Here is a 27,005-nt window from a genome sequence, read left to right as displayed (position 1 = left end):
TTTTAGCATCGTGTAAATTTTATTTTATAAAGAAAAAAAATGTGATAATTACTACTAATCCTTTTATTTTAATAATATATATGTTTGCAACAATCACCTACTAATTGCAATTACTGCACACGCATAATCAGTAATAATAACGACGAGTTAATATCGTGCAACATCATCGCAGCACAAAAGCGAGCGTTTGGCGAAAGGATTAAGTAAATGGCAACGAGACGAGTTGTACTAATTACTCGGATATGGAACCAGTTTAAGATGGCGTTAGCCGTGCAATCATTGCAACAAGTACGCCTCCCGGTGTAATTAACGAAACAACGTTTAATGTCGACTCGATCGTCCGCGATAAAGAGATGTTAAAGGTTGTACTCTGGAAAGGCGGGAGTTTCGAATGCGCCGTGACCTTTGAAAGTGCGATCATGGCGAACGTTGTGGTGCGCCTCGGTCACGGAACCGAGTAGAAGCGAGGAGGAGCGACGAGAACCGCGAGGGTGGGTATCGATCTTTGACGGTATGCGATACGAGTTTTCCAATGGATCGCATTTTCATATTAAATTTACACATGGATCCGAAAATTTTATTTTATAAGATAGCACTCTATCTCTTAACGACTAAAATTAATGCCATTTGCTTGGAAAGATTGAATATTCGATCAGAAAAAATGTCGTCAGTGCCTGACATTTTATATTTTTAAATTCAATCAATTACAGATGAAAAAATATTCTGTGAATATCTTTCTTCCCTCCTACAGAAATCACAGATATCAAGAAACCGAGTCGCAATTAAGCGAGGGGATTTCGGGGACGAGGGTTTCATCCCCTGAACAGCGGAAGTGCTTGAAAAAAAGCTCTCGAAGGTGGGCTTGTTAAGAGACGATCGATAACACGGTCTCTCGATCCACTCGCGCTTTCGCGAGACGAAAGAAAAATAGAGACCGGTTCTTCAATGTTGCTCTTCACGAGGCTCTATGCCAGCAGGTTCCACGGGCACAGGAGCAACAATTCCACGCGTAGTCGCCATGGATCAAAGGCGACCATACTCTTTAATAATGCACGGAGGTGTTCAGGTTACACTATTCAACAACTTTCCACGTTTTCATCAAACTACACCATTGTTCAAAATTTCAAATCTTTTTCAATACCTTAAATTTAAATTATTGACCTGACTGAGTAATTTTATACTAGTGGTTTGGAATTGTGCAAGAAGGCCCTAGGCGACATTCACAGGGTGTCAAGAATCACATTATCCATAATCGAGCCTGTAATTTCGATAAAACAAAGAAATAAAGGAAAGGCTTAACCACCGAAACAATCGTGTCTACTCGTAGAAACCTGTTCGAGCGTTGCGAGTCTGCGGTGAATTTTCTTCGTTCGTTACAGTGTAACCTGTGGCCGCCATTACGGTGCACGGTGCACCGTAACGCATCGGCTGTAACAGCTTCACGGTGTTCAATGGCGTAATTGCGTTACCGCGCTCACGTTATTAGCATAATATTCTATAAAGAGGTCTGATCGTATCGGAGGCCTAGGCGTTATTAAATCGTGGCTATAATGGCGATTATTCGACGCCGATAATCAGGGATTGAAAAACCTTGGAAATCTTTATGGGAATTAGAAACAAAGGATTAAAATTCTAACCTAAATTTAGTCGAAAAAATGTTAATAAAGCCAACAGATTATCAAAACTAATGTTTATGATATTATGAAACTTGGAAGTTATTAATGGTATAATCGATGAAAGTTCATGTTCTAAGGAACTATGGTTATCAAACAGGCGATCGAAGGAATTTTAAGTTAACGACAGGGTTTCAGGCACGCGGAATAACAATCGCGTGTTCATCGGTTGAAACTTGAACCGACTCGTTCGGAATTAACGATTAGGAAATGAACGCGACGGGGAGTCGCGGAAATTCGAAGTGCTCGGAGGAAGAAGAGGCGATTGTGTTTCAAGGATCACTGTAACGTTGCAAATAAAGGCGAGAGAGGACGGGACAAGATACCAGTCGGCGAAAGGTGGGAGTGGCAAGCAAGGGTCGCGTAAAAGCCAAGGTAAAACGGAGTTAAATTAATCTTAAGCCCACACTCTCGTGTGCTGCGAGAACGCGATGTTTCTCGAGGGACTTCAGTTCGATCCTGGTCATTACGCTCGATCAAGTAGATTTCGAGGTATAGTCATTGGCGTAAGTAGATAGGGACTAGAGGTGGACCTAACCTCCCTAAAATGGGGACTGGCCCTCTCCACTAAGAATTATTGGAATAAATAAATATTTATGCCAAAATGCAATGTGCAATGCAATACCTTGACATTTTTAATAAAGCTGGAGGACCTGCCCCACTCTAATTTATTAAAAATCTAACCTTTACTAAAGTTTCCTAATAAAACAACTAAAGTAGTTAGTCACTGATGAATCCAACTAATGATCCAACGATTCTGAAGGGACATAGACTGGTAAGTAGAAACGAAAAGAAAGATGGCGCTGTCTGTTGGCCAGGGTAAAGTGCATTTTGAATAATAGAGACGGTACGGTCTATTTATGCTCTGGAATCAATAGTCCTCCGTCTATATCGTCGCTAGAATACACTGACAGGGCAGTGTTGGATCGTTCAGTGTCGTTCCTTCGTTGTTCACATGCATTCGTTCTACTTATGAGCGAGTCTCATTGTGTTAGGGGGTGGCGCCACCATCGTGGATCGCAGATGGGGCATTAGTTACCGCTCTGCAGCACCCTCTTCTTTTTCCCCTCACTTTTCATGCGTTTAGAATGACATTGTCATCGAATCTGAAGATGACTGTTATGTATGGTTTCACTTACTGTCCTAGGTTGAGGATCATACCATATACCCTCGACCCATGTCTATACCAAACCATGTTTCCGCTCTATAAATTAACCTAACCTATTATTTGTCTATTTAAGTATCCCTTTACTTATATATTATAAGAAATTGTGGAAAATAGGGACTAAGGGAGCGGAAACCAACCCAGGACCTTCATGTTCACAGCAGTCTACATTGTTTACTATGTTGCCATCACTCTACTGTCACTTTAACATTGGGGATTCATTTCATTATTAAGTCTAGACTGTCTAGATGTCCTCGTGTCAGAATATTTTACCTCTGCATGCATCTTTCCAATATACCCTAGCAACATCCTCTGTTTATTCACTCAGCCTCATCCTCCTTTTCTTTCCTCATCTCTTTCCATGACCCTTTATTAATTATTACCATAAGATATTCAAGGTAACGTTTGAATGCAACAGAAAAATTGCATTCAAGTCTGCTAATGGCTAGACTTAAAGCTCATTTCCCTGGAGACAGCACTTAAGGCATCAGAAAGTCCATCAGGGTTTCCATGTCCCTGTCTCATTTGTTCGCTTTTTAAGGTTTGGGCTTGTCATAACTTTGAATACCGTAAACTGGTATAATGATCATCACTTTTATGAAGAACATAGAACTTTAAGTAGATCCAGTGTCTATTTGAACCAGTCAAGTAGCATTAATATGGGCTACGTTAACGATCCAGGCTGTTATTACTCAATAAACACCATTTAGCAAACACTGATATTATTTGCCAGACAAGCGGCTACAAGACCTCTGTAAAGAGCTCGTTACGATTTCTTCCTTTTGCTCGTAGTGGGAACGATCGTCTTTAATTACGAAAAGTTACTCAGCAATAAGCGAACGTTCGTGAAAAGGAACCGGTCCAGTCCGCGAAACCAGAATTCGCCAGCGTACGAAAGAGAGAGGACGATTGAAAAGGGAACAGTAAAAGAGGGAGGACGTGTGTTGCTTTCACCGGGCGACGCAATTAGGGACGCGATCCTGGATCGCAATTAAGAGCCCGTCAATTACGAAGGCGTGCACGAAAACCTGTAATCCGTCCCTCGAAGACGTCTACTAAATTCTCTTGGCCTGCATCCGATGCTATCCTCGCCTCTGACGAGAAGTTTTTTCAGCTTCCTCGCTGAAAGACTTATATTCTTAATCAGATTACATGAGACTTCAAACTTGAAAGCCAATGGGATCTTATCATTCCTTTTTAGATGCTCGACGTTCAAGGAAAATCCCCTCATCATGTCTGATGCCTGTATATTCTACACGTGTAAAACACTAATTATGGCTGCTGTACGAAGGATAATGAAGGATCCAGAATGAGAAGAAAATAATTCTCTAGTTAGAGTACTTAATAAATCCCTATCTCATATGAGGATAGGTGAATCAGATCAGAAGTCTTACCCAGGATGTCTCTAGCAATTAGGTCAAACTATGGGTTTAAAAAACTGGGCTGTAGCACTTGAATGAGCTAGAAAGTTCAAAGTTCACGACACTTCTTAAATGTGGTTTGTGCCTAGAAGGCATTCTAAGACTACAGAAGGCTGACCAGCAGCCTGGACATGTGATCTATAGTCCATGTCCATAGACACCTATAACTTTGACGGAATTATGACTGGTGTGCTCATCTCAGAAACACATGCAGAGCTATAAACAAGTCCCAATCGCTGCAGCATCCTATAAGACCTTCCACCAACCCTTCATCCCCATAGGACGTCCTGTGTCCAACGCGTCCAAGGTATCATATAACGAATCTGGACCACCATGAACGCCAGCCAATGTGCGTGTACACGTGCGTTGCGAGGTAAGAGCACCGGATATGGACTAGACTACAGCCAGACGGGCCGGAATGGAAATCAATACAGTCTCAACGCTCGTCGGCTTCTCGTTGCTCTCCACCCCCTCATTTTTTCCCAACCTACCTCATTCTACTCCCTGTCTTTCTCATTCCAGCATTTTTTTTATCATCCGACCGTATCTCTCTCTGGCCTCTTGTCTTTCTTTCTGGTGGCATCATTGGCTGCCCGGGAGAGTAGTTTCCAGGCCTAACGCAGATTACACGCCGCTGGGCACAATGTATCTCTCCAAACCACTCTGCAGGGCTGTACGGGCTTTCAAATCCACGGGAAGGATGGATTTCTCTGTGCTCGCTGCGCGAACCCGTTGCTCGGCCGTGCGCGTTTTTTAATCGACCGGAAAGGGAATCGATTGTGCTACTGGGTCATTAGAGACTTGGTGACGGACCAACTGAACTTTGAGGGTCGAGGTGAGAATATCACCTATTCGGTATTTTTCCTTTGGAAAAATTAAAAAGAAATCCAATTTTATTTCACAGGAAGTCTAGATGATCAGTGCCTTGGACCTAGACTCAATTGTTCAGCTTTCCCTCCCTATTTTTCCTACTCGTTTGATGCAACTTCATGAATGAAAGTGTTTTAAATAAATTATTTTCTGATCCTCGGATCACTGTTTACGGATTTGTACTATTTTTCTTTATCAGAAGAAACGAATAATCCATTCGTTTTGAATCATTCATGAGCGAAGTCATCCATCTATTCGTGACAAGTAGAGCACGAATTGAAAGAAAGCTGTGTGTGCGCGCGCGACCTCGACTTACTATCCACGTCGGGAACATTTCGCTGTGGAAAACGAGAGTAGTTTCTTACGACACTGATCAGACAGTCATACCTGAACCTTCAAACTATCTCGCTACCTAAAAATCTATTTTCAAACGTCGCTAACGATTTGAAGACAATGAAATAAATTTTATAACGTTTCTATAGAGTCAAATATTTGCGAAAGAAAAATCGTGATTCGACCGAGTGAATCACGATTCCACGAATTCGTCATAAGAAAGTTATGTAAAAGGTGAAGAATGGGGAGATTCGTAGGGGAAAAAAAGAGAAAAAAAAAAGTAGGTAGAGGTACGAATGGATGAAGCGATTCAAAGGTTTCCGTTGTTAAAACGAGATAACCAAGACCAAACATGGTCTTGGCGGCGATTTCAGATGGAGACCGATTCGCAATCCTTTTACGGCTTGGCTTACTCTTTCTGGACGCTTGTGTGAGTTTTATGCGCGTGTTGCGTCCGCACGTAACGAAACTAAACCGTGAAAACCATTAAAATCGTTCTCTTTGTGGAACCTGGACAAATAACGATAAGGCTTCGTTCTAAAACTACCTAGATTTTGATAAAAATATTTTTTGGATCGAGTAACATACTGAGAATATAGTCTATGTAAATATATTAAAAAGGAACCCTAAAACAGAAAGCACGATGCGGTCCTAAGCACCCCTCCTTGACGGTTTAATCTGCACTCGCCCTATACCGTGTCTGCGATGTTCTAAACCTTCCAAAAACGTTGCTCAAAGCTCCGTCCAATCCAGAAGACCTCTAACCCCAAGAGCCATCCCTACACTAAGACAAGGAACCTACCCTAACCGAACTTAATCACAGTCACCCCGGAACTTCCCCCGGTTCACCTTGCCCTCCGGCGAGCAAACGAGACGAAGGATCGAGGCCGAGGTCACAGGGGTCCCGGAAAGAATTTGGTGGGGGATGGTGGATCACGAGGGGTGACATGCAGTGGCTGGTCGCTCGGCATGTGGTCGAGAGACACGGTGAACCAGATATTCGAATGGCATCGACGGGTCGAGGCAGTAGGAGCAGGGGGTGACACCAGGGTGTGGAAGGGACTGCGAGAATGGAAGGGTGGGGGGGAGGCAACTGGGTATACGAGGTAGTGGGTACAGAGCGGAGATATCCAGGTCACAAAACAAGTGTCGCAACCGGCCACGCTGGCACGTTCCTGCGAATACACTTGCGTCTCGGCGCGCCGATTTCGACTCCTACTGGCTTCCCGCGCGGTGCCCGACGGGCGTGCCTGCGAAACGGGCTATCGATTCGCAGCAGTGGCTGTGCAGGGTGCTAAACGAACCGTGTCCTTGGTATCACTGAATCGTCGAGATGATGTGTTTGTTTTAGGAAAGTCTGCAACTTTCTATCAAATACTGTCCACAAGCTTTCGCACCCTTATTTATTGCTTTAGCACTTTGCAGTCACAGGGAGATAAACTTTCACTGAACTAGAAGTCCAAGTGATTCTAATTGTTAATCTATCCCAGTTACTCTCCCTAAATGATTCAGACCCAGATGGCAGTCGCTTATTGAAAAAGGATGAATGTTATATTACACAGAGGGCGTATTCAAGGTTAAATGGGTCCTTCTAGACCCACATGCGATTGAATATTTATGGTGTAGAGCCTAGGCTGGTCTGCGGGCTAGTCTAATGCAGCAGGTGTTGGGGCGAATGGGTAGGACCGTGCTATTGATACCGCAAACAGGTGGAAAATTCAGGAGGCCATGAGGGCTTGGGTTAACTAGGGTAGATTTTTTGTGCTCCTGGATCATTTGCCAGTTTATAGGGTGAACTGGATATGCTATAACGTCTAAACTAGTCTGATGGCGCAGAAAGGTTTAGGGGATCTAAATGGATTAACGATACCACTACTAGCATAGCGGACAGGTGTGGAACTTTAGGACCCAAGGACACCTAGGTCAAACGACATCGTTTTCTTCGTGTTTTAGGGCAATTTGCAGTATCACTAGGGCAGGCATTTATGGGATAGTGTCTAGACTGGTCTGCAGACGAGTCCAATGCTGTACAAGGCTAGGGGTACATTATTGATCTCGTGAACAGGTGGAAAATTCAGGGTCCCCTGACACGTGGATCGACTGAGGTCGCTTTTTTTCGTGCTCCGGGGCAATTTGCAATTTTATGAGACCCGGTTGCTATGATGCAATGGTATACCGTGGGGACTAGGTTAGAGATGCACCTAATCGATCTAGAATCCTCTTTCTCAGAGATAACTTAAAATTTCTATCAAATTCGCAGAATACTTAAAACTAAGGAACTGAATTGTTGAATACTTTGAATAAAAGTTCCATTCAAGCACGATTATCGTTGCGAGTATCGAGGCAAGCAATTGACCGAGGACTTGGCGTGAAATCACGAACAGTCTTCGTGGGACGCTGAAGAAATAATCGAAGCACGCGTGCGAGCAACACTGTCGAGAATTTCAACGAGCTCTCGCTAACTGTAAAACTAAACACTTTTTTCTTCGGTATTGTTCCCTGGATATCGATTCCTGTCGCATTATATACCCTGGAACTTGAAGGAAGTGGAAAAGAAATTTCGAAGAAATTCCATCATTGCAAAATAAAATGCTAATTAAAGACAACAGACCCCTTCATATCAACACACCTGTTGTGGATTTTATAATAAATATTCACAAAGATATTTTGCAACTAATTATTCTTGAAATAAGATTCTTTCAAAGATGAAAGGAATAAAAAGTTGCATAAATAAAAACGGAAATAAGTTTTGAAGATGAAGGGAACCCCTGACTATAAGTCTCAGAAATTAAGTTTTCGTCCTGTTTCATTAATAACCGTGACTATACGCCATCAAATTACTGGAAATTTATCAAAAATTGATTCAGATCATTTTGATATCACGAAGAGTGTCTGAACGTGCAAGGAACGAAGTCAAAGACCAGTAGGAAGGCGACAAAGTTCAAAGCCGAGGGCTATCAGTAGCCTAGCTGTCCAGGGCTTCTTAGAAAGCTCTTAAAATGCGAATAGCGTGGCCGTGAACGACAGAACGATGCTCGTGAAGACGTCGAGCACGGGAAATTCGTCACGTAAATGCCGGACAATGACTCTGTACTGCCAGCGAGCCAAACGACGACTCGTCCAGGTGCCCGTTAGTCCTCCACCATAGAAAAACAACGAATCACACAGCTAGTATAATGTTTGACGCATCCACTGCCTCGATTCCACGCTTTTTACTTCTACAATTACTTCATAGAGAAGCTCATGTGACTTGTGCACTTGCTCTGAACCACAAGAAATTAATCGTATCGCTTTTTCAATCATTTGGGTGTAAAGTTTCTAGCCTCCTCTGTTTTTCTTCAAATCTTCTATCATTTTATGATGTACTCTGCGGTTGGATATTATTTAGAAAATTACCGCTGAAGGATTATGATGAGGTTTGAATGTGTACTGAACGCTCGAAGGATGACGATTAAATTTCTATTAGAATGTGGATCTTTCTTGCAACACTAATCGTTTGCTATTACTTCTTTTCATCCCATCACCACTTATGTCATAGTTTTTCTTCACTCATCTTCACAGTATACATAAAGTCCGTATCTAGTCACTTCACGCGTAAGTTTGGTTAGGTTTGGGTTAATTTTAGGTTAGGTTTTGTTCCCGCCATTTTAGTCGGCCATTACGCGAAACCGCCATTGGTTACTGTGCCATAGGTCCGACAAAAAAAAACAATGGCCCACGTCGCGCTCGGGACGTGAATTTCATACACGGTGTCGAATAATCGCGGAACGAAGGGAGAGGAGAGTCGGACGTACCGTCGAGTGAAAGTGAACGGTCGGGACCGGCGTCGAATGTCGAGCACACGATCGTAACGAGAATTCCGTAGGATAATTTACGCCGAACGAAGATCGACGGGAACGATAAACAGCGTATGGTGTGTGTGTATCGCGTGCCCACCTTTCACTGCCGTTCGTGCGACTCTCATTCCGCGTATCGGCCATCACTTTTCTGTCCAGGCCTGCTAATTATCACGCCGAAGATTCTCGCGTACAGATATCCAGGTAAAAGTTCCCTCTCTTTCCTGGATCGCGGATCCGATTCGGCGCGCTAATGAAACGCTCTCTGTCGGGACGCCAAGGAAACACGACTTTAAGGATCTAACCATGAGAAAAATTCCCGCGACACGTGTCGATCGATTGTGCGAAAAAGCACGCTCGATATGTATCGTGGGAGCACGGGGAACTGTTAAGGTTTCGTTCTTTCCATAAACAGACATTCTTCGCCAACAACGATACACTGGGTGTCTGAAAGTTTTTACACCTTCGCTGGTACTTATGTCGGTGATGCTTGAATTTCCATAATTTATATATAAAATCTAATTCAAAAATTCAAAAAGTTATTAAGAATAAGAATTTAATCTCAAATAAATTCAATCAATAAAAAATCCATTTATTAACCCCCTCCTACATTTTAAGTAAAGATGTACTAACAGTTCAGAAAACATCACTTACCTTGATATATACGTAGAACAGGCCCCACAATCGCTGAGTAGATTAATCGCAAAGTAGAAGTACTCTAACCGTAGCGCGTGTAAAATTATTTAAGCGTTCACACTCCTCTTGTACAATCTTCCTCCCTTCTTTGTCTCCTCTCCTCTACGTCTCTCTCTCTCTCGATTAGCAGCTTACGTTATTATTATATTCAATATTTAATAATTATTATTCTCTTTGCCCTTAGCTGTTACCGCTATCCTCCTCGTTAATTATTTAGTATCGGTAATTACACTTCTATGATCCATATAAATTATTCTTATAAATATATCTGTGTCTGCAGGTACTTCGCTGTCCTGGTTCGTAGAATCGATTAAAAGGGCTTTAGAGGGTTGGAGGATTGTGGAGGTACCGTTATCATCGACAATTTCCTGATAAGATCCTCTGTCAATCAGGATGACAGTACTGATCTCTCACCGGTATGTGGTGTCCAAACAAGTCTGCAAAACTTACTGCTTTCAATCCATACAAACGACGGTCACGAAGAGCATGTACATGTGGTGCGTGTACATATGTGACTTGTCCGTTCGTTGTTGACTGAAGATATACATATATGTGTGTGTATATATATATATATATAATTAAAACGTTATACTCTTCTCGTCGTTTCTGTTCATTAAATTTGTTTTCCTTCTCTCTTCTTTCTTACTGCATATATATTATACATATATATAATATATATATAATATATATTATAACGACGTTATTATATATAATATTATTATTATTTTCTTCAGAGGGGCCTAGGCACTATTGCGCTGCGAAAGAGGTTAAGTTTGAAGGTACTTGTACGCACGAGGTATATGTTCTCAAGGTAGAAGTTCTTTTTTTTTTTTTTTTTATTTTGTTTAAACGTAGACAGCGATCCCGCTGTGGAGAGAATGTTTTATGTATATGTGTATTATTATATCGTGTATGTGTGTATTTGTATTTGTCCGGTGAACTCGCCAATGGGGAAGGGACTACTTTTCAAGGTTCTCCCGCCTTTTTTTTTCAACCCCCTTTTTCCCTTCTCTTTCCAAAGAACACGTGTGTGATCCTCTGTCCCCCCTAGAGCTCGCCTCACTCACTCTCTCCTTCTCCGTTGCTTCTTCTCCTTCGTCGTTGTTGTATTTCCTTCTTCTTTTTCTTCTTCTTCTTCTTCGTCTTCGTTCTACTCTTCTGCTTCGTTTTCTTCCGAATGGTGAGCCTTTTACTTGACGATCGATGGCAAGGCCCTCTACGCCACGGTACACGCTCTCACGGAAGGTCAGAAGTCGTTATCACCTCCTCGAGTTTTCCCACTTGCAAGCCACATCGCCCTGGGCCCTGCAGCCGCCCTCCACCCGATGGTAATCAACCTCCACCACCATCTGGAAACAGAAATTTTCGGCTATTTAGCATCGACAGTCTTCGATGGCTCCTATAGTCTTGGTCCTAACATCAGGTCTTAAGGCTGTAGTCTCAGACTGAGGAGTAGCCTTAACACTATAGTCCTTTTACGACCAGCAATGGTGCTAAAGCTTCAGTCATAGCATTTCTGATTCAGAATTAATTAAAACTTTCTTTAGTTCAACATTGAGTCAGTCACGATACTCAGTTCCAGCACTGTCACCCCTAGGTGTCCAGCAAGTGAAAGGCTACTCTTTCAGTTTTCATTTAACGTTAGATGCTGTGCAGCTTCAAATGTCAGGAGTTGCAAAAAAAAAACTGCGACGTCTGACGTTAATTAAAATCGTGTTTCGAAATCGCGATAATTTCGTCGCGTGAACGTGATCAACGGAGCGACGTGCGGTTCTCGGCGAACGTCTCGCAATTTTCAGCTCACGCCTACCTCGCAATTGGAAAGAAAACGAGGCAGGAACGTAATATCATTCGAAATGGAATGCGTTTGCTGGAGGATCGCCGGGCACGCTGCACTTAACGCGCATGCATTTCTGTTAGAAGACGGAAAATTAATTTCCACGGAACTGGAACGCACCGACCGTCTGAGACTGTGAAACGATCCCCGAGGAAACTCTGTCGTTTACATCTACCTTGGTTAAATAATAAAATTCTAGTCGAGGCGAGAAAATTTCAACCAGGGACTCGAATGTTTTCCATCGACTCTGAAAGTGAACTGAACCACGAGACGACAATAATAATAACGATAATCGTTGCCCCTTTAGGCCTGAACATTAGAACCGTCCGTACTGTCCATAAATAGAAGGGTAAATACCCTATAAATCACGGTGTTGGCCTCGATCGAGCGGGCAAAAGGGTAGCCGGGCCCCGTTTTCGTGCTCGACGGCCCTGAACGCGTCAGAGGGAAACAGAGAGACGAGCGTGAAACAGGCAAGAAGGGAGGGTTTCACGGTATTTTTAATTTCACCCTCCGATCGTCGGCCGACGCGCGTGTTTCTGCGTGGCCACTCCACGATGGAGACCAGGCAACAAAGAAGCTAACCAGCTCGGCTCACGTCGAAATTACCCGTACGAATGCACCGTGAAAATCGAGAAGAGGCAACTTGACTACCTAGACCTACCACAACGTGAAGTTCACCTGGCACGCTCTCCATTAGGCATCTGGAAAGAAGATATGTTGATGCCTCAACCTAGCCTTCCGACCCTGATGAATCCTGAGTATGATAGTCAGTAGAATTTAAAAAATCAGTTTTGTGCATTTGGGATCTGTTGAAAGTAGTCTAATGCAGAAGACCTAACCACATCATTAACACCCTAAGGTTAAGATCGAAGCTCAGAGGATATAGGATTCTAAAGTAGAATATCCTTCAGAAATCTACAGAAAAATACTTGAACCATCGCAAGTCTCCCCAGCCTCCCATTTCACAGCGATTCCAAGGCGACAGATCCGTTCCACAGATAGGTCCAAGAGAAAAGTCTAAGAATGTCCACTGTTTTATGAGGATTTCGCGTATCTTTCAGCCATGAGGTCCCTTGCATTTAGATCGAATCTCTGTGAATCTACGGCGGAGGGTAGAATCCGGATAACCAGCCTCCACTCGAAATTATTGCGAAAGATCGTCGGGTAAGATCTGGGCTACAAAAGGTCGCGGCAACGAATGTTCCTATAGAGAGGAGACATCCGAATATCGATGATAGTAATTCACACCTGCACTGAGATCAAATAAATGATGAGATTTGATTAAAAATTGGAGGGACTGAGGGAAGCTCTGTTTTATCGACCGAGCCGATAAAATCGCAAGGAATGTGGATGTCGCTTGCAATGAAGTTAAGATAGACTCTGACTTCCTCAGCATTGTGAATGTTACATTAACTGAAGAACTAGGAAATACTTAACCTGACCTAGAAATTAGCAAAATTACAAAGGGTTGACTGAAAACTCTATAGAGTCATTTCCCATTGTTCATTCCGCATTTCATCCTCCAATTAGGCGGAGCATAAGACGCGTTTCCAACGGTACTCAACACGATTGCATCGTATTACGAGGCACACTGGACGAACGTATGCAAATGAAAACGAAAATGGAAAGGCGTCTACGCACTTCCGGACAGATGTTAAGGCTTGCCCGTCCCTCTCCCCTTTCTCGTTGCCCTCCTTCCTGCTTTCTTGCCTTCCTTTCAACGATCTCTTTCCCCCATTGTCCTTCCACTTCTAACTGCGCGACAGGAGAATAGCAATCGCTTCGACAATGTTACTTATGCTTCGTTCGCACTTACTTCAATGGCACACCGTTTTCACAAGCACCCTGCTGAATGAGGACACCCGGGTAATTCCTTACTGTAGAATTCTCTATGAATATTAGCTGTGTTGCAAGTCTTTGGTTCGCATTTAAGATGACTATTTGCAACAAAAGGTGACTATATTAGGAGAACCTAGGAAGAACCTAAGCTGGACTCTCCCATCTTCATCTGTTATTAGTTAGATCCTTGGATCCTTATGTTGTCTCCAAGTCCCACGACTATAACCCCCAAGGAATAAGTCCCAATCACGACTAAAAATAGGGAGAGAAGGTTCTAGAAGAAACCAGAGGCAACAGGACGGTTAGAGGAAACCCGAAACCTCAGCTTTGCAACACTGTTTCGCTACCAGACGAAACACATACCTCACCGCCTGGTGTTGTGACACCCAAGCTGCGAGTTGTGATACGCACCCGAGGCGGAGCGTGAAAAAACAATGAGCACAGCCACAACAGGACGTGCATTCACGCACACGTGAACCAAAGGACAATCGGTGTGGCTGAAGCAGACAAGGTCATTCGTAAGTAGCTCAAGTTCAACTAATAGTATTGTATTACGATACCTACGGCCCTCTTCCTTCTTCACCTTCTCTCTTACACTAACCCCTTACTCCGTTGACCTTTCTCTCTTTCGTCCAGGACGCTTCCTTCGTTCACATGAACGAACAATACCTGCTGATCAACGGCTGATTAATTCATTCGTCTTTCTTTAATCCCCTTGATGGTCGAGTGTTTCAAAAGTTTTGGTTTCAATGGAAGCTCGAAACTTTTGAGATTAGCTTCGTGTCCCTTCTTCTGAAAGTTTTCTTTCTGGAATTAACCCCTTTGTGGACTGAAGGGACATACATGTACCGCCTGATGCTCAAGGGTTTCTAATGGTTATTTTTATGAAATTATGAGCTGATGAAGGTTTTTATCTACTTGCAAGGGTTGCTTGGCTAGCAGTAATGATTCTTTTTTAAAGATATGGTTATAATACCAGTCTGGTTCCTTGAAATTAATGAAGAATGAGATTCAAACACAGGACCTGCTACTTCCAGGTTATATTTTAATTAAGAATTCTTTCAATACAGAATCGTTTTCCATCAACAGGACTTAATTAGTCGGGAATTCGTCCTCGAATTGAATCTGTCATGGCAGACATTTCTTCTATCTACCTTCCCACGCCGTATCAATGATTCTCAGGTCTGACAGACTTTACTTCAAGTCTCGTTTCCTCGGGGTTATGTAAGCCTCACGGTTTTACCGAGGTTTCCACGCGGACAGACACCCGTTTCTGACAACGTCATCAAGCCAATCGATTTCTTTCGCCTGTCGGAGCGGATATTATTGCAACGCTGTTGTACAGTACATCGGCAACTTTGGAATTAAAAAAAAATACAGTCTCTTGAAAACCTTGAATCATCCACTGTCTACAGCTTCTTCCATCAATCTTCGTAGGATCATTTTGCTAGCCATTTTCTTTATTTTTTGTGTGTCTTGCAAATGAAAGTGCATGTCTCGTGAATCCCTGTTAATTGTATAGTGCTTGTGGGTCTTTAGAATTTTGTAAGTCTGGTGCATCTTATGAATCTTTCCCATTTTTGTTGTCATTTTATTCTTTGTAAGTTTTGTGGACACTCAAGAATGTTTCCAATAAAATGTACTTATCCAAAATTACCTGCAAACATTCTACCGCTAACTACTTTCACGGTTAAAACAGAACTTGGAAAGAACTATAAATGGAACACTTTTCTGTGTAAAAAGACCCATCTATTTTCACCTCTCTTACGACAATCCAAGCAGAACGCAACAGTGTTTTCCTCGCATGAAACACCATTTGGCGAGGACAATGAGAGCGTGCACGATCGCAAGGACGCCAATGACACAGCAGCAAATAACCTTCTCGAAAAAAGGAGGAGAGAAGAAGATAAAAAAATAGTAATTTCTAGACGGTGAACGAGGGAAGGTAATGGTGCTCAGCCTTGACCATGGCTGATTGTGAATCGCACGAAAGTGAACCTGTTCGCCTGTTCTAGAAAATCATTTTCATTCGAGAACACAGATGCTAATGAACTTAAAACTGCACGTTTCAAATTCGAAATCAAAAAATAATATAAAAAAAATATAATTAATTCCATCCACCCAGATTCATCCAACTGATCAATAGGTCTCACAAGTTTTTTTTATCGACCAAGAGGAATAGAGGAACAAGATAAACGACACAACACAGCCGGTGCTTACATCGCATATACATACGATTAACGGCACGATCGATAATGTATTCCGCTCGAAAATAAACTAACCTATACCAATAGCGATGTTACCACTTCCGCCGGGTGACCCCTCATCTGTCGATAAATATTTACGCGTCTGCGAAGTCGAGCTGCAGTGTCAAACAGTCATCGAACGATCGACTGATTCAGCAACGAATAATCGTGAAAATTTTGCTGATTAACGATACTACTGTCACCCGATATGTTTCGATTAATCGTTCAGCGAGAATAACAATTTTTTATATACACTCGTAAATTCAAATTTCATATTCAACTGTACGTATACAGTTGTTTGTCAAGTTCATAAATAATATTTGTGACCTGTTTTATGTCCTGCATTGTGTAACTTTATGCGAAATCGAGTGAACAGTAGGGAACGTCCGGTCGCATCGGTTCTCTTTCGATCGTGGACAAAATTAAATATTTCTTTCAATAAAACTTATAAATATCTTCATTTTTAACTTGCTTACATATACGTTTTTATATCGCAAAACGAACTGTTTTTGTGATCTGTGTTGAAAAATCGATCCGGTCTCATCGGTTCTAGGGTAATCCAACTATAGCTTCTAATAATATCCAATTTTTTTCACTTAATTCACAAATATTTACATCGTACATGTGTTTCTAGATTTTCTCAGTCACCTTCGAAGCCTTTTTGTGTTATATAATAAATTAGTTCATATATGATCAAATTTTAACTTTCGACAGACTTCAATATTTTCTTTCTGCACCTATGAATAGTCAGTGTCTTTAGTAATGTTTGTATATTTATTTGAAAAATATATTTGCTTCTTTTTCATGCAAGAAGATCGAGTTCAGTCACATCGGTTTCCCGCTAACCAAACTTCAACTACGCACACATGCAGAATGCATTCTCGGTGCATACATTCTTGCTTCTCGAATACGCAAGTAGCCTTCGTGCGCATGCAACACGTTTCTTCGTTGTAATTATTTGCATCTTCGAGCGGACCGATAAAATCCCCCGAGTCACGTCGATTCTCGGTCGGTCGAGCACCAACCTAACCTCAAATTCCATACCCTACAAAACTATGGCGACTTAAGCTTCAAATCTTCGAAAGACAAATTTGACCCATAATAAATTAATCATAATAAAATATGTACACATAGGAAGAAGTATACATGCGAATGTATGCACAGTACATACCAGGTCAAAATGACCGCACATTGGCTATGCGAGGATCCAGGTTCTTTCCTCGTGTTTGAAAGTTGATTTTTATCGAGTGTCGATAGCCAGTGACCACGAAATTCGACGTACACCTATACCGGTATTTATAAACGATCGAGAGCCGAAGAAACCGCAGAAAGAACGTAATCCAATAACGCTTGAAACTGTCCAAAGAACCCGATGATCCCCGGTGAGGCAAGAACAAAGGAATTCGAAGGATACTCACCGCAAACGCTGATGTTCGCGTCACGTTCGAGACCACGAGACCACTTATCTAGAATGTGCACCGAAAAAACTGCATCGACTGCACGGCTTGGTCGAGCCTAAGTGTTAAGGACACCAACGTGGACTGGCTTTATCGCGTGAACGTGACTTTTTCGCTTTTTTTTTCCCCCCCGGAATACGTAAGTTCTTTGAGCATTTTATAACCACTTCATATTCACATCCTTCGATTAAAAAAAAATATTGCAAATTTTGATCAAAAATCCCTAAACAGCACTAACATAACCTAGAAAGCACTGCCTAGGGATTTGATGACTTTGAAAGTAAAATCCTAGTGATATGGCAATAGAATACTGGGAGATGAGATTAGGTTAGGTTAGGGATATATATTACTAGAATAAATTTTCTGAAGTGTTTTTTAATTTGGAACTAGAAAATACTAGATCGAAGGGAGTTAATTATTTCCAAACGAGTTTGGGAATTGCAGTTCGACTGAGAATTTGCGTAACGATGGTTAATCGAAGCACGCGCCACGAAATTCGAGCACTCATGCGCAAATTGAGCCCAAACACCAGTTGCACTCTCCGTTGCACACGCGTGCAATCGCCACGCAACGAAGCTTCTTTTTCTCGTCCATGCTAATGGGCGTTCCAGTCTGGCCGCAATTGCATTATACGCGCGCGTTATGCAACACAGAGGGCTCTGGCTGACGCCCTCCCCCTTCATCTTCGCTCCCCGCTTTTCAAGGGTGAATCCCTGAGGCACGAACATTGCGTTCTAGGGCGATCAAGTAACTTTCGTACGGCCATCGTTTTACTACGTAGATAATGTATTTAGTAAAAGAGGAGGAAACAAAGTTAACTAAATTTAAATTTTATAACTCGTTATCTAACTTTTATTATTTCTGCCTTGTCGGTTCTGAAGTGGCGAAACTTTAACTTCTGAAAATTTGAATTTTTAAATATTTCCTTAATATATGCATTCTTAGTTACTTATCTTTTATCGTATTTAGATGAAATTTAAATTTTTTAATATTTGAATAAAATTATGGACTTCGAATCGAGTCTTATTCTTAACGATACCATCTGACTCTTGAATCAACCACACCGTAGGCCCATTACAACTCGAGAAAAGAAAGGGTCATTAACGATTCGACGAGTCAGGGCACGAAAGTACAGGTTGTTTCGCTCGCGCGAATGCGAAATGACTCGAGACGAACCCTAATGACAAAGAATTTGATCGGCCACATGGGCCACTATCGGGCGTCGAGGTTTTCTTGATCGTTAAATTACTCGGCGCGATTTATCAAGCCAGATTCCGCACTCGAAATCCTAAAATCAAGCCCGCTGTTCGACGCGAACAGCGCGCACCGCCCAAGGCGTGAATTATTAATGCGACTTTCGCGTGAGATAAGCAGTGCTAACCTTTACGGCTCGTGACTAGCGTTAGCGTGCATCCAATCACGAGACTGTTTTCAATATCGATTTACACCTGGCCCTGTCGTTCAATGTAAACTCGAGGAACCTTCTACCAATAACGTACAACCGAACGATCAGGTGTCTTGGATACTTCAGGTGATCAATTATGTGGGTCACCAGTGACAGTCATGGGTATAGTTAGGGGATAAGCTTCGAAAATGAAAATTCAATTTGGTCAACTGTCCAAGGTAACAGGAAACTTTTTACAGGCGATTTATCTTGAAGAGACTCTCTGCTAGGTCCCCGGACCTAGCTGGATCAGCGCAAGTAGAATAGGACCGTAGGTTTGCAGACTGTCTCCATCAGTCAAGTGGATTTACCGCTGTTTTCCAGACGGACGAAGCCCCTTCGAAACTGGAACGTCTACCAGACGGGTCTGATCAGCCAAATCTGGTGGAATCTACTACTTCCTGGTATATCCCTAGCGTTCAGGGCTAGGAAGTAGAGGAAGGAACCAAACAGGCATTGACTACTTCAGTAGAAGTAACCTTGATATGGGTCATCAAAGATATACGAAGAACTAATTTTTTAATCAATACTTCCACTTGCTATTCCGACTGATTACTGTAATCTTAATGGTACTTAAAATCGCCCTACTGTTTTTATCTGACAGAATATAGATTATGGTCATTTTGACCTATAGTTAAAATCCCATTAAATGCATGTAGAAAATTGAAATTATATTTTCATTTGTAAATGTATTTCTCGCATGAGCTTTTTAAACGAAATTTCTATTATTTCTGTAGCTGAGTCCAAACGAGCCTGCAATCGTTTGCGAGGGTTAATTATACTGACACGTTGTGGCCTGAAGAAAGCGTCGCGTTCGTAGTGATATATCTCGGTGAACGAAACCACTCCCATAGCTATTAGGGATTCACCAGGCGTCCGAGGAATGAAAATGCATCCTCAGCTATTGTCCTCGTCCTTACTCCGCGCTGGCGAGGCACATTCCGGCTACCATTGCCAGAAACCACGGGCAGATGGTAGTTTTACTTTCGACACCGCCAAAAATTTCTTCAATATCTGTATTTACAAACTGTCCCTCTGACATTTCCTGTTTCTCATATTTCTTTGGGAATTATCAAACGCCTACTGTATCTTCAACTTAGAATACGATAAAACATTCATCTTTTTTTGCGGTATTTTGAAACTGTAATAAATTATAACGTTGGAAACGACTCTATGTTTGCTTGGAACCTTTCCCAGCAAAAGCGGCCAGTTCTCTGCTTTCTGAAAGCGGGCACTCGTTCCCTCGTATTTCCCCACTTTCCTCGTCATTTGCGAGCTCTTTCGAAGCATCCTTTCATCGTACTCGCCTCTACGCAGCTCTCCCTTTCTCGCTTCAGACGCTCTCCATCAGTTACAGCTCTTTGCTGTCACTAACTACCATTTAATATCAGTACTTTTTTTGTTCATGAGCCGTTACAAACAGCTTTTTATTCCGTCGTTAATTACCATTTAAATTTACTTATAAACATAATTACCATTTGAGCAACAATTATATGCAGTTTGCATCTATTGATAAAGTTGTCTGTCTATGTAAATTAAATTAAGTTAGGTTTCTGTTAAATGATTCTTTTTCACTGACTTCTGTTCATTGACAAATATTTCTAGTTTGGAATCAAAGGAACTTCAGTTGAGAACCACTCGTCTAAAGACCACACGGAGTAATGTCGTGCTCAAGAACTCGCGGTATGAACGAGCAATGTTTTCAGCTCGGTCACTAGTGCCAAGGGAAAGCGCCCACAATGCAATCGCGGGAACGTACGATCGCCCACAAAAACATTAGCTCGAGCCTACACTTGCATCTAGCGACAGATTCGGACTACCTACGAGCATATGCTTCCAAACAAACCAACTCATTTCGTAAACATACATTATCATCACCCATTCATGACCCCTTTGGTATTCGACCAATCACAACATCTGACAAATCAAAAATACAGGAACTGTTCAAATATAGCCTTAATCTAATCGATTAGCAAAAAACACGTGTTTCGCTCACGTGTGACTGACTAAGAAGATATTAGATAAAATATCGACATTCAGTGCTGTACTATGTCGATTTGGAATCAATTCCTCCATTACAATATATTTAAAAAATTGTATACAACATGCAATTTTAAAAATAAATTATAATTATATAGAGAATCTCTCAAATCCAAATTCATTTCTTTTAATCTCTTTCATTAGATCAAATTTAAGTTTTAATGCGCTTCGAATCCATCATTAGTGTTCAGTTTGGCCTATACCGCGCACTCGGTCACTCGCACTGTCCAGAGTGTGTCGACCGTGTGTGTATGTGATCATCCACACGACGAAGTCGTCGGCGGGAGGACGAAGAGGGACGAGCGGGCAACGCGGCTGTGTATATGTGGGCTAAAAATGATACGCTGGCCGCGGTGACGTCATGCGAAGTTAGCCCGTCTGCCGACGATTGCACTGGCTGCAACCAGCCACGGCAACTATGCTTTCGTCGTTCAAAGTCGCCGCGCGACTCCGTCGTTTTCGCGCTTCTTCATGCGAGCCGAGCCGCCATCGAATCCGGTTTCCCTCGCTATGCAAGTCGAGATCGATCACCCAGGCCCGAACGAAGCCTGAAGTTGTTCGAAGAGCCAACTAAGAGCCCAGTGAGTCCTTGTTCGAGTAGATCGATCTCGCGGTATACAGTAATGCTTCGAAATAAGCAAGTGGTCTCTGCTTCGAAATAAGCAACTCGCTATCCCCTCTTCTTTGTTTGAAGTCGCCCGCAAAGTGAGAGGTACGAGAAATGAGTGAGAGGTCCATGAAGGCGAGAAGCCGATGTTTAGGGTAATAAATTTCACGCTCGACTGAGCAGTGACATCGGTTAGTAGAAGAAGGATGGAATATATGTATATAATGCTTTCTATCCTTGTTCAAAAAATAACATCGCTGCTCGGCCGATCACTATATGATTTGCCGCTACCTCGGATCTCTCACTCGTTTCTCGCGTTCTCTATCGACCCGTTTCGAGAACAAAGTCAAGCCGAATAGCAACCTGCTTCGAAATAAGCAACTGTTCGGTCCCGAGCCACTTGCTTATTTCGAAGCATTACTGTATAGGTTCTTGGGTGACGATATTCGGCCAACTCCTCGACCGTTTACCACTCGCAAGGTCGAATTCTTTAGCATCGATTTACGAGCAACCTTTTTCTGCGCCCACGTCCGCGTAGACGCGTCTAACCCGTTCTCGCGGTAAAATCCGCTCCGGTCGCATCGGTTCGGTTCCTTAGCGCAAGCTACAAGGTTCATCCTTCTTTTTTTCCGATGGTACACTCGATGGATTTATGTACTTTCGTTATGCACACCTTGCTTTTTATTCTTCAGCGAAAAAATTCGTACGGTCTTGTCGGTTTCTAGGAAAAGTCCTCCCGTCCACTCGGTTCTATACTGCAATCTGCATTCCGTTGCACTTAACTTTTGCAAATTTATATTAAATTAATTATTATTCGTTTTTTAAGTATTTTGTTATACGATAAAGTCCCTCCAGTTGTATTGATTTAGCTGCGTCTTGAAATTTATAAAATTGGTTCAGTCTCGTCGGTTCTAACCTCAAAATTGCTACGGTTTTTTTGCTTCCACTTCCGGGGATACACGTGCAGAAATAGTCGATCGTGCATTATTATCAAACGAGCGTTAAAAATGAACCGAGATGCGTTATGCAGCTGGCTGAAAGGGGTACATTATTCATTTGATCTCTACGACAGCCTTGACGCAGCTCGTGTAGTCAGCTGATGTGGCGATCAACTGATATTCATGGTGCCACTGGAGCAGAATTTATATTCTTCCCGCAGATCCAGCCACGATATCGTGGAATTGAACGAGAAAAGTAGCCGTGAATTGTTGCTAGCGTTGATCGATGAACCGTGACATCGGAAAGGAAGCTTCCATCTCGGATGTGAAACGAGACAAGAAAATGGTGGCTAGTTAACGTCCACTACCACTCGTGATATGAGTTACGCTCTAAATCTAACAAATACAAACTACATGTTTAACATATTTTTAATTTATTCCATATTTCAACTGGCTGTATAGGCTGTCCCATTTTGATTATCTTCTGAGGTATATTATGAAAAAAATTTTTCATTTCTTTAGAATTTCTTTTTCTTCAATGACGATTAGTATATTTGTTCAGAGATCCATAGGTTCAATTTTTATGGTCTTTCTTTTCATCCAAAGATAAGATTATGATTTAAATGATAACTTTGAATCGAAGTGTGCTTTCACGAATCATTTTCAAAACCTGATCAATTTCTTTTAGGTGTACATTTCTGAAATAATTTAGAACATTTTAAATACTTAAAAATATTGTAAATATTTTTCCTCATTCCTGCAATATTTAATTGAATCTTTTTTAAATAATTTTTGTTATTTATCTGGTACCTGTTTTACAGATTCCCAAGTATTATCTGAATTGTACAGACGTATCAAAATATTTGGAATACATTATTTTTTTAAATTAAGCAATTTACAGATAGCGAAAATGGAATCAAAGTTTGCGTTCAAACAGATTCGGTTTGCAGTAAGATCGTACAAAGTTCAACGAAATTAAACAGCGGAATTTCGATCTGGATTCGAGCGTTCTTCGACCGCTGCTTTTCCACGGAGGCTTTATCTGAAGGCAACGCAAACACGATCATATAATTTTATCAGCCAGGCCTGTTACGACATCGACGAGGTCAACGGAATGCGTTTTCCAGCAAAGTGCAACCGATAGCTATTTTAATTTCAACATAAACCGTGTTACCTCGATCGAAATCCTCTCGAGAGTCCTCTTTAAGGATCCAAGCTATTTTTTCCACTAAAATGATCTTTCAACAATCATTTTCCACAACACAAATTCACGGTTCCAACTTAAAATTGACAATAATTTAGACTTCATGTGGTAACAAAAATTTGAAGTTAAGTGTCCTCGAAATTGAAGACGATGGATGGACATCGTAACCTCACAGAATTTATACGAAGATCCAGTGGTTAAAAAGTTTCGATGACGAAAGATACCCTCCATCGTCGTTGCACGGACATCGATCATGATCCTCGACAAGTTATTCAAACGTCTATCACGATTTCGCGTTCTTTTAGCGCCTCGTCGCTCGTCCTCCCACGGTCTCATCACCTGTTTAAGGCTCGTCTCAACTTCGATATATTCTCAAATAAAATCCACTGGATCGAGGCCTCGAGATATGTTAATTCTTAAAACAAATCCGAAGTCATTAACTAAACCTAAGCTGCAAAAATCCGAAGAGTAAATTTCAAAAATATCTTGAAGATATTTTAAATTTCAACATTAATCTGGAAACAGAGGATCAGCGTGTGTGCGAGCAAATATTTGGAGATTTTAATGCCGGGCATAAAAAATGATGAAACGAAGTGTTGATAAGATGCGCGGATCAAAGAGGCTAGCAACCTGCCGAAGTAGCGATCAGTGATCGGGGAACGGACGTTTACCGAGAAACGTCGGTCAAAACACTCGCAAAATTGGGACGCGAGCCTATTTTTCGAGTGTAACGCAATCAGTATGCGTCGCGTGATGCATCTCGAGGAGTACGATGCTTTCTGCTTGATCAATAGAGACAAAACGGGTCAGTCTGTCGAAGATTTAATTTTATCGTGTCGCAGCACTCTCTCGATAAAAATGCTGGCGAAAACGATCGAGCTAATCGAGAGGGAAACCAGTAAAATTAAGTTCCCCTAGTGAGTCAAATTAAAATTCCCTAGGCCCAGCGCTAGATTAAGGGGGACTACAGCCCCATGCCTTGTTATAAGCCTTCTATTTACTTTACTCTACGATTAAATGTTATTTAATTTCATTTAAAATAAATTTCAATTTTTCAACCAAGGGCCCTCCAAGATTTCACAACTCTGGACCTCAAAAATCTAGGGCTCCTGTCTGGGCCCTAAAAGGGAAGGTAACCTCACATTCTCGTCTGGTTTTAAAAGGATCTCGAACCGTAATCCTCATGTCGAAGATCTACTCGCAAATGCCTCGGTGGCCTGGTTAAAAAATGCATTTTGTACGAGAAGGGTTTCCTCGTCCCGGAAGGGGGCGACCGTGCACGGATTCAGCCAATAAGCGTCGATAGGGTCGGTAACGTAGACAGCCTGACGACTTCGGGTAATCGAACAGCCTGTATCGCGGCGATGAACTTCGAAATCGAAACTTCATTATTGACCCCCCAAATGGAAAAGCAAAGAAGACCTGGCTGTCGGTTAGATAACGCTGGGTCACCGGGTCATCGTTGTCTTCCGACAACATTGCCCGTTTCCTTGGAATAACTCGCCACGTATCTTGATCACGCTCGCATATTTCTGGAGATGGGTCGTTGCTTCTGTGTTATTTAACGAACTGCCGGTGCACCGTGATTCGAGCGCACTGCGCATGCGTGCGCGCCTGCGCATGCGTACTCGCACCACCCGCAAGACGCGATATGATTTCGACGAATGTTTGACTCTCGATTAACTTTCTTCCTTTTTCTTTCTCGCTTTTTATTGAAAGCAAATACCGTTGATTGAATTTTCTCTGTGTGTATTCAAATGCGCGCACGGGAGATTAACAAGCATTGTTTCATCGAGTATCTTTGGAATGAACCAAGCTATGGTGGAAACCAATTTATAAATTGATTAAAAATAAAATAAACAAATAAATAATACTTGAAAATTCCAAATATTGTATGAGAGTTATCAAATCGTCTATTATTTAATTACAAATAATTTCAGATAGTCAAATTCAAATTCTTCCAGATTCTAAAATTTTGAAAATAAAATTAAGCTAATTTAAAGGATTAACATTTTTTTTAAACAACACTTATAGTAGCTATTAGTGTTGAAACTTCAAGTGATTTCTGTGAAATTTCTCGGCTAATATTTCCAAGAAACTGGACAGAACTGAATTGGTTTATTATTCATCGATCAGTTTATTGAACGTGACTCGATCCACTATAACGTAATCAAGTTGAAACAAAACAAATTTCACTTGTAGAGCGGACAAACGCTTTCGTGGCCATCGCTGAAGGAGAAACAAAGTTTTTTTAGTTTATGGAACACCTTGGCCTCGGTCGAAACTCGGTCACGAAGAATATGAGGAACGTTTCAGAAAATAACAACGACGAAGAGAACTTTGATACGATAAAACAGCTTATAAATATTTTACGACATTTATATTATAATTTTAGTCGTTTGTATGAATTTGCACTTAAAAAACGAGAGCCAATAATTGTGCATTTAAAAAAAAATTAAAAATTCTCACGGTAAGGATGAAATAAAATAAAGGCTGATTTTCAATTTCTTTTTAGACTCTCTTTTAAAATACAATAATTTACGACTGGGAACAGTGAAAAAGAAAAAAAAAAATAAATAAAAATAACAGTTGCAACGGTCGCTGGGTGTAGAAATCGGAACGCTTAAAGGCTGTTTTTCAAGTCAGCGTCCGTGCTTACGTAACACACGCGCCGGTGTCTCCCGCGTATCTAAAGGCAGAAAACTTGTCACTCGCGCTACAGCACGGCCCGTTGTACAACGTTTATCATCATCGTCGTCCCATTCCCATTCCAATTCTATTCTCTCCAACAGTGCGACGACATTGGAGGCCGGCTGGATGTGCACCGTGATAATGCACGACTCTTATCAGCCCCCCAAACACTTCTATGTAAGTACGTTTTCCGTGGCCGTGCTTATCGGCCGCTATCGACGTGACATCGGATAAAAATCGTCGACGGTCGTTCGACCATCGCCACAATTCAAGAAACACTCGACAACGATATAAAAAAAAAAGAAAAAAAGAAATGGAGAAAAAAATTTGAAATTGCTTGTATCGACTAAACGTTCGGCGAACTCTGTGAGTGCAGTGTAAATAATCTAGAATCTAGCGTAGTGGTTCGAAATTTTATATTCTGATAAGATTAGGAAAAGTTTTTGTATTCTTAACTCGTTCAGTGCCGATCACGCGATGTCGCGTGTTAGATTACGAATGTTTTGAACGTTGCGGCACACGAAGGGGTAAAACGTTGCGATTCTCACGACAGAATCTCAACGCAATCTCGCTCGACCGTAACACCAGTGGCGCTCTTATGTTCCAGAGCAATCCACGGCTGATATTCAAACGACAAAATAGAAATCTTTCGAAAAAGAAACGAGGAATATGTTTACCCAAATCGTTGCAACATGAAAATAAAAA

General features: G+C 41.8%; 1 protein-coding gene across 7 annotated transcripts in view; it reads right to left on the bottom strand.

Moving 5' to 3' along the window:
• LOC114871525 (ecdysone receptor) overlaps window positions 1-27,005 on the bottom strand; it is a 121,888-nt gene that overhangs the window by 67,351 nt on the left and 27,532 nt on the right. For 5 of the 7 annotated variants that reach the window (XM_029177528.2, XM_029177530.2, XM_029177532.2 and 2 more), the window contains exon 2: window positions 9,953-11,343. The exons of 1 other annotated variant lie outside the window; for it this stretch is intronic. The gene's annotated coding sequence lies outside the window, so the exon portion shown is untranslated. Of the gene's footprint in view, window positions 1-9,952; window positions 11,344-17,337; window positions 17,917-27,005 lie in introns of those variants that run through there. One more of the 7 variants, XM_029177527.2, reaches the window with a different exon arrangement.

Source organism: Osmia bicornis, chromosome 16, assembly GCF_907164935.1.
Source record: "Osmia bicornis bicornis chromosome 16, iOsmBic2.1, whole genome shotgun sequence".
NCBI lineage: Eukaryota > Metazoa > Arthropoda > Insecta > Hymenoptera > Megachilidae > Osmia > Osmia bicornis.
The sequence above is the reverse complement of the archived record's forward strand: the minus strand, read 5'-3'. Positions and strand labels throughout refer to the sequence as shown.